This window comes from Macaca fascicularis, chromosome 11, assembly GCF_037993035.2.
Source record: "Macaca fascicularis isolate 582-1 chromosome 11, T2T-MFA8v1.1".
NCBI lineage: Eukaryota > Metazoa > Chordata > Mammalia > Primates > Cercopithecidae > Macaca > Macaca fascicularis.
This window is the reverse complement of record NC_088385.1, coordinates 18,602,903-18,611,807: the sequence shown is the minus strand read 5'-3', so window position 1 is coordinate 18,611,807 and position 8,905 is coordinate 18,602,903. Positions and strand designations below refer to the sequence as shown.

The 8,905-nt window shown below is 41.2% G+C and overlaps 1 pseudogene; it reads right to left on the bottom strand.

The window, feature by feature from the left end:
* Positions 1 to 2,879: 2,879 nt before the first annotated feature.
* On the bottom strand, positions 2,880 to 5,394 carry LOC102143506 (small ribosomal subunit protein uS7m pseudogene; annotated as a pseudogene).
* Between the last annotated feature and the right edge of the window lie 3,511 nt (positions 5,395 to 8,905).

The window sequence follows — 8,905 nt, the reverse complement described above, 5'->3', positions numbered from 1 at the left end:
GCTCCATCACTCCCGGCTAATTTTTTATATTTTTAGTAGAGATGGGATTTCGCCATGTTGACCAGGATGGTCTCAATCTCCTGACCTTGTGATCTGCCTGCCTCAGCCTCCCAAAGTGCTGGGATTACAGGTGTGAGCTACTGTGCCTGACCCTTTTTTCTTAGTCTAGCCAAAAGTTTGTTGATTTTTTTAATCTTTTCAAAACACCATCTTTCTGTTTCATTGATTTTCTGTATTTTTTGTCTCAATTTCATTTATTTCTGCTCTGACCTTTATATTTCTTTCCTTCTACTAATTTTGGTTTGGTTTGTTCTTGCTTTTGTAGTTCCTTGAGGTGTATATTTAGATTGTTTATTTGAAGTCTTTCTACATTTTTGATATAGGCATTTATTGCAATAAATTTCCCTTTTTCTACTGCTTTTGCTGTATTCCATAGATTTTGGTATGTTGTATTTCCATTTTCATTTGTTTCAAGAAATTTTTAAATTTCCCCCTTAATTTCTTCACTGACCCACCGGTGGGTCATTCAGGAGAATGCTGTATGATTTTCATGTGTCTGTGTATTCTCTGAGGTTTCTCTTTTTATTGATATCTAGTTTTATTTCATTGTGGTCAGAAAAGATACTTGATATGATTTCTACTTGTTTGAATTAGTTGAAACTTGTTTTCTGGCATGAGATATGGTCTATTCTGGAGAATGTTCCATGTGCTGATGAAAAATATGTGTATTCTGCAGCAGTTGGATGAAATGCTCTGTAAATATCAATTAGGCCTATTTGGTCTTGTGTGTAGTTTAACTCTGTTGATTTTCTGTGTGAATAATCTGTCCATTACTGAGAATGGAGAGTAAAATCCCCTACTTTTATTGTATTGCAGTCTATATCTCCTTTTTCATCTATTAATGTTTGCTTTATACAGTTGGGAGCTCTGGCATTGGGTGCACAGATATACGAATATATAAATATTATAAAATCGTTATATCCTATTGCTGAAATGACCCTTTTATCATTATAATAACCTTTGTCTGTTTTTAAAGCCTTTGATTTCTAGTCTATTTTATCTAATTATAGCTACTGCTGCTTTTTGTTTGTTTGTTTCCAGTTGCATGAGATGATTTTTCCATTCCTTCACTTTTAGTCCATATGTGTCCATGGAGGTGAAGTGGGTTTCTTAAAGGCAGCATATAGTTGGGTCTTGTTTCTTTTTCCACGCAGCCACTCTGCCTTTTGCTTGGAGAATTGAGTCCATTTACATTCAATGTTATTGTTATTTCATCACCCAGGTATTAAGCCTAGGACCCACTGTTATTTTTCCTGATCCTCTCCCTCCTTCCACCCTCCACCCTCTGATAGGCCCCAGCATGTGTTGTTACGCTCTATGTGTCCATGTGTTCTTATCATTTAGCTCTCACTTATAGGTGCAAGCATGTGGTATTTGTTTTTTGTTCCTGGAACACCAATAATACCTGGATTTGGTCTGTCAAGGTAATTTTCTATATCTTGTGGGTGATCTTTATTCCTTTTCACTCTTTTTTTCTTCTTAATTCTTTGACTGTGTACTTTCACATAGCCTGTCTTTAATGAGGGAGGTCTGAAAGAGGATATCCCATTAATATGGAAAGGATGGTTAGGGGTTTGTGCCTAGGGGAACCAACCTGTGGAATGTAGCTCCTGCTGCATGGTGCCGCTGATTGGACACTCTGATTTAGCATTTTCTTTCTTTCCTTTTTTTTTGAGACAGAGTCTCGTTCTGTTGCCCAGGCTGGAGTGCAGTGACGCGATCTTGGCTCACTGCAAGCTCCGCCACCCGAGTTCACACCATTCTCCTGCCTCAGCCTCCAAAGTAGCTGGGACTACAGGCATGTGCCACCACACCTGGTTAATTTTTTTTTGTATTTTTAGTAGAGACAGGGTTTCACCATGTTAGCCAGGATGGTCTCTATCTTCTGACCTCATGATCCACCTGCCTTGGCCTCCCAAAGTGCTGGGATTATAGGCATGAACCACTGCACTCAGCCTTGGCATTTTCTTTGGCCAAGTTACAGAGCAGAGTTTCCAGGGCTAGGGATGGTAGTTCCTCTTCCTTTCCTTGTGTCTGGCAGCCTTCAGGGATATTTCTACCTACAACACCTGATATGCTTCCTGTGGTTTGAGGCAGGGACAGGTTTCCTGCTAGGGAACCCAGGATGGTGGAGAAGCTTGCTGCCCACCTTTATCTCACTTTTTCCAGTGTAGAAACCATAAGTAAGGGAGGTTTTCCACACTTTTGATGCCAGGAAGGAGGAAGCATGTGCTGGATATGGAAGTCTGATTTTCTTACTCTCTGCTCAAAGTTGTTTCACTTTTCTGTGGTCTCAGGAACTATCTTCTCCTCATATTTGAGTTCTATATATTGCTAGTGATAATCTCAGCACTATATATTTGTTTTTGGTTCTCTGTGGGGTTGGGGCAGGGAAGGGGCTAAAGCCATTTTGGAGCCCTATTTTTCTCTTTATAGAAGACTAGCCTTTGAGGTTTCTCTACTTCCTATCTTCCCTTCCATCAATCTATCCAATCTAACACACTTTCTTTTTTCCCCCTCCAAACAGTTTTAGTGAATGGTAGTACCGTACCACATGGTATACCAGTTCAGTGTGAGAATTTTCTAATAAATCTTTTCTAACTGATACCTAAAACTGCTTCCTTTTATATCATCCAAAGGTCCATCCCAAGCTGAGCGAAGAGAAGCCTGGGTCCTAAGTTTCTTGGACAACGTTTCCAAGACAATGTGCTCTCTCTTTACAAGGAAAGGGGGACAGGGAGAGACCAAATTTTAGCCTCAAAGAAAGAAGGATTACCAGGCAATAAATATACTGCTCCATCTTTCTCATGAGGCCTGCCGGCCCTTAAAAAGGAACTACATCCTTAACCTACAGCTATTTTTCGAAGCGGCACTGGCTCATAGTATTTCTTGCAGTGAAGGGCCCTGGACACCTTCTGGAACCTCTACCACCAGCAGTAGTGGGTCAGGGCATGGTTGGCCTTGGCCATCTTGTGCATGTCATGTTTCCTCTTGATCACGGGGCCCTGGTTGCAAAAAGCCTCCAGCTTCTCTGGCTGGCATCAGCATCCCCTGGTGCCACTTAGTGATCATCCACTTTATGGCCAGGAAGTGGTGACATTGGTAGGGTAAGGATCCAGGGATCCAGGAGAAATGGCCTCCCTTGAAGGTGGGTACCAGTCCAATCACAGGCTCATAGTTTTTCACTGCTTAGTGGAAGACGGAGTAGGGCAGGAGTTCCCAACCCACAGGCCACCGACGCGTGGTAAGGTTCATGGCCTGTTAGAAACCAGGCCACACAGCAGGAGGTGAGTGGCGAGCAAGCAAGGTGAAAAAGCCAGCAATACCATCTGAGCTCCACCTCCTGTCAGATCAGCAGCAGCATTAGATTCTCATAGGAGCACAAACCCTATTGTGAACTGCACGTGCAGGAATCTAGGTTGCACACTCCCTATGATAATCCAATGCCTGATGAAATCATCAATCCCTTCCACCCCTCTCCCATCAAACCCCTCTCCCCTGTCTGTGGAAACCAGTTTCTGGTGCCAAAACGGTTGGGGACCACTGGTGTAGGGGTTGCATTCAATAGTTGGCTATTCCTCTGCAGAAGCATCATGGTACTTCTCATAGCTTCTAGAACATGAGTCATGCAGGATCTGGCTAGTACTTTGTTTTCTCCCTTCGTCATCATACTGGTTAATTTACTGATTATGGGGTCTTCAAACACAGAGCTTGTTAACATTGTTGGAGCAGCTTTTATGAGCTGAGTCTCCTTGAGTTCCTGATCGTTCTTCTCCTCCTCAGTTACTTCAGCCACTGGCTTGCCATAATGTTCCTTGTCAATCAAGGGATCTCTGAATTCAGGACCCTAGCAACTCCACCTCACCTGAGTTAGCCCTGGAAGCTGTAAGACAGTCCACAGCACACCCAGCTCCAGGCCTGCCCCCTTACACACTTTTTCTTTTTTTGAGACCGAGTCTCGCTCTGTCACCCAGGCTGGAATGCAGTGATGCGATCTTGGTTCACTGCAAGCTCCACTTCCCGGATTCCTGCCATTCTTCTGCCTCAGCCTCCCGAGTAGCTGGGACTACAGGCGCCTGCCACCACGCCTGGCTAATTTCTTGTACTTTTAGTAGAGACGAGGTTTCACCGTGTTAGCCAGGATGATCTCGATCTCCTGACTTCATGATCCTCCCGACTCAGCCTCCCAAAGTGCTGGGATTACAGGCGTAAGTCACCATGCCTGGCCCCCTTACACACTTTCTAAAGCCTAACCCTGTTTATTAATTCAACCATGTATTCACTCATTCACTCATTTATTTAATAACATGTAATATAAACACACTGAGTGCCAGGAATTGATTATTTTATTTCCCTCTTTAAGTTCCTTTAACAGTGCTTTGACTCCTTGTTATTTGTGCCTATGTATGTTCTGTGTTCCTGCCTCCACCTCCTGCCCATTCCCTTGATCAACTGCTACATGTTCTTCATAACTCAGCTCAAATTTCTCCTTATTCATTCATTAAACGCTGCCCAGCACTGGGGACATATAGCAATAAACAAAACTGACAGATATCCCTGCTCTCACAGAATTTACATGAGGGAAACAGACAATAAATAATTCAACGAGTTGTCAGATTGTAATAGGTGCTGTGATAAAAAAGTAATGTAATACAATAGGGAGAGAGAGAGAGAGAGCATGTGTGTGTGTGTGTGTGTGTGTATGTATGTATGGGTTTAGGCAGGGTAAGAGTATAGTTTAAATAGGGTGGTTGGTCATTGAAATCTTTTCTGATGAGGTCACACTTGAGCTGAGAACTGAATGAAGTGAGCGAGCCACGTAGCAATCTGGAAGAAGAGCGCTCTAGGGCAAGGGCAGAGCAAGTGCTAAGGCGCTGTGGCGGATGCATGTCAGAGCGCTTAAGTTGGAAGCCATTCAGTGAAAGGAAGCACAGCAAGTCTCTGTGATGTCACCCCTGGTTTTGCACAGCAGCATCAGGCACTCATTTCCCTGTGCTCAGGTAGCGCCTGGTATTAAATTGTACTGGTATGACATGGTATATGGTTGTCGTTATTTGTTTATGTCTGTCTAATTGCTAACAACACTGCGTGCCCTGAAGGGTGGGGACCATTTTGTACTTTTTTTTTTTTTTTTTGTATCCCCAGGGCCCATCCCTGTGCCTGTCAGGTACTTGGACCTTTGCTAAATGGGTGAGTCAGAGGCCCTCAAGATGCTTTCTTATGTTTGAGTCACCTGATTGGGTTTCTTTGTTCTTACTTCTCCCGGTACTCTTCTGGAGTAGGGCTTTCATTACCTCTTTCTCTTAACACTTGGTACTGATGTTTGACCACCATTGGCTACTTCCCTCCGGGAACCTTGAGTCTTTTTTTTTTTTTTTCTTGGACATTCCTGTGTTGATTTCCATTCGTGACCCTCTACTCCTCCTCCTCAAAAAAAAAAAAAAAAAAAAAAAAAGATTTTTTTTTTTTTGAGACGGAGTCTCGCGCTGTTGCCCAGGCTGGAGTGCAGTGGTGCGATCTCGGCTCACTGCAAGCTCTGCCTCCCGGGTTCACGCCTTTCTCCTGCCTCAGCCTCTCGAGTAGCTGGGACTACAGGCGCCCGCCACCTCGCCCAGTTAATTTTCTGTGTTTTTTTTTTTTAGTAGAGACGGGGTTTCAGCGTGTTAGCCAGGATGGTCTCAATCTCCTGACCTCGTGATCCACCCGCCTCGGCCCCCCAAAGTGCTGAGATTACAGGCGTGAGCCTCCGCGCCCGGCCTCCTCCTTATATTTCTTATGTGTTGCAGTGATAAGTATGGCCAGTGTGGGCATTGCCACTAAGGGCTCCACATGTTGGAGCTGTGGAAAGGCTCATACTGACAGCAGTAATAAAGGAGGATAAATGCAGAAGGCAGGGGCAGAATATGGAAGCACTTGCAAGTTGAGCGATAATAAAAATGTTGGCAATTGACTATTATTGTTTACAAAAGTCATGCTGAGATTCTACTTTTAATATTTTACAAATACTTCACTATTTATTGTCATAATCTTTTTTGTGCTAGAGTGAATAAGTTTTAAACTTTGGCTTATTTTTCGATGACCAAAATGTCATACGTGCATATATTATAATAATATGGTTTTATAAGATGTCAGATCCTGAAAATAGATGACATCTATAAAATGAGACAACGTATCTCTCTCTTTTTTTCTCTCTCTTTTTTTCTTAGAGTAGGGAGTGGCGGGTTGTTTTTAAAGATAAGTATCTCAAAAATTGCAAATATAGGTGCGAATCACTAGCAAACAAAAAAGCCTCTAAATTGTTGAAATAGGTTTTATCATGAATATGAGCAAAGTTTATATATCTTATTACAAAACAATTTTGGGCTTCTTATGTAAAACCTACTTACTCTAACTTCATACATAATTATAATGTTGCTATCTATTTCATTAAGTCACAGCAGATTAATAGTAATAAATTAACAGGACAGGAAAGGTGGTAGAGGAAATCATAGCAACAAAACAGATGGAAGGATGCCAGATTGCATAGAGGCCGGAAGACTTAGAGAAACAGACCTTGAGTCCTCAAAATGATAGCCATGACCTCTACGCTCAAGACAAAACAACTCAGGCACCCTTTCAGTCACTGCTATATAAGTGTGCAGTGACTTATCTGCAGTGCCAAATCAAAAGACTCATTTTTTTTTTTAAGTTTGTTTGTTTGGGTTGTTTGTTTTCAAATTCCATTTGGTAGCAAAGCCTAACTTGTACTTGTTTGGCAGCAAATCTTATCTGAACTGATGTGAGGCGACTTAGGAAGTTCATTCTAATTTGTGGGAATATGTTTTGCTGCAGAAATAAAGTGTTAATTACAGACCTTATTTGGGGTGGGATGAATATATGGTATAAGCACCACATTCCCTTTACAAAATTAAAAACATCTGGTTGCAAGGGTTTTGGTTAAAGGTTGTGTACCTCTGTAGTACAGTCATGAATGTCCAGAATGATGAGGGTGGTTAATAACATCAGAAATGCATCCTTTGGCCAGGTGCAGTGACTCATGCCTGTAATCCCAGCACTTTGGGAGGCCGAGGCGGGCAGGTGTCTTGAGGTCAGGAGTTTGAGACCAGCCTGGCCAGTATGGCAAAACCCCATCTCTGCTAAAAATACAAAAATCAGTCATGCATGGTGGCACATGCTTGTAATCTCAGTTACTTGGGAGGCTGAGGCAGGAAAATCGCTTGAGCCCAGGAGGTGGAGGTTGCAGTGAGCCAAGATTGTGCCACTGCACTCCAGCCTGGATGGCAGTGTGAAACTCTGTCAGGACGAAAGGAAAGGAAAGGAAAAGGAAAAGGAGAAGGAGAAGGGGAAGGAAAAGGAGAAGGAGAAGGGGAAGGGGAAGGGGAAGGGGAAAGGGAAAGGGAAAGGAAGAAGGAAGGGAGGAAGGGAGGAAAGAAAGAAATGCATCCTTCATACGATAAAGTAAAGACAATTCTTTGAAAGCTTTGCATTTACAAAGTGTTCATTAAAGTGATACGAAACTTAGTGTTTTTGGAAAGCCAACAAATGTTTATAGTACACTTTAGAGATTCTCTCCTTTCTCTGTGTGTGTTTTTTGGGGGTTGTGTATGTGTTTCTGAGTCCTTTAAGATGAAGTTACATTTAAAATCTGTGGGATGTATTTGCTCTTGCCTTTCCCAAATTGGGATTTCTTAGCAACCAATGAATTTTTGATTAAAAAAAAACAAAGCAAAAACGAAACTGGGATTTCTGTGCTGTCATCAGGAACATGATCTTTAAAGTTGTTGGAGTTACCTTGAGTACAAGTGATCTCAGTGAGATAGCTATTGATAAATGTGAATTTGCATTTTAAAACTTTCCAAATTCATAATAGGAGTTTTCTTTCATTTTATTTTCCCTGCTGAGGATTCTGCTGTTAAGGAAGAAGAAAGTTTGGGTGCCAACTAAAGGAAACAGTGTCTGTGTTTGCAATGCCAATGAGCTTACCCAGGGGGAATTGTTAAATAGCCTAAGGATTATTCTAGCTCAGCAATCCTAAAGATACAAAAATGCAACTTTGGACATTAGGGATGGGAGTTTTAAAAATCTGCCCGAGTTCTAGAAGGAGTAAAGAATTGAGAAACATGAAAAATCCACACTGAATAATAAAATATTACTAAGTTAAATTTTCTCTGCTACAAAATAATACAGGTCCATGGCTTAAAATTCAATTATAGAAATAAATTAACTGAAATAGTGAAAGTGACTCCTATTACACTGTCACCTCTCTTCCATAAAAATACTGGTAGAATGTTGGCTTATATTTATTTGTTATTCTTTTTTACATAAGTTAATTCATACTACATAATGTATTGCAACATGCTGTCTCCCCCTACCTTAATGAATATATATCTTGCTGTCTATCCTAGCTAGTAGTTAATGTCACCACCTCATTTTCAATTGTATAGTAGAATTACATTTTAAAGCTCTACTATAATTTTAAATAGATAGTTTTTTGAAGATTTTTTGCCCCCATGGTTATTTTACTTTCTTCCCTTTTCATTGTCATCTGTTGTTTTTTTTTTTTCCCCCTTAGGCACAAGTAGGAAAATAAAAAGCCTAGATCTGATTAGAAAAAGCTGTAAATAGTGAGATAAGTGCTGTTTGTAAATGGCAAATTTCCAGTTCTGCAGAACAAACAGCACCATTCTCTCAAAATGGTAAAACAAATGTCTTTTTTGCATTTTAAAGAGCATTCAGCTGTTACTAGTAATTGGATCAATAACTCTCAAATTCAAAAATTAAATTTCCCTCAGTTATACAGAACATTAAAATTTCTGGTGGAAATCAGCCTTTTCATAAAAACAAA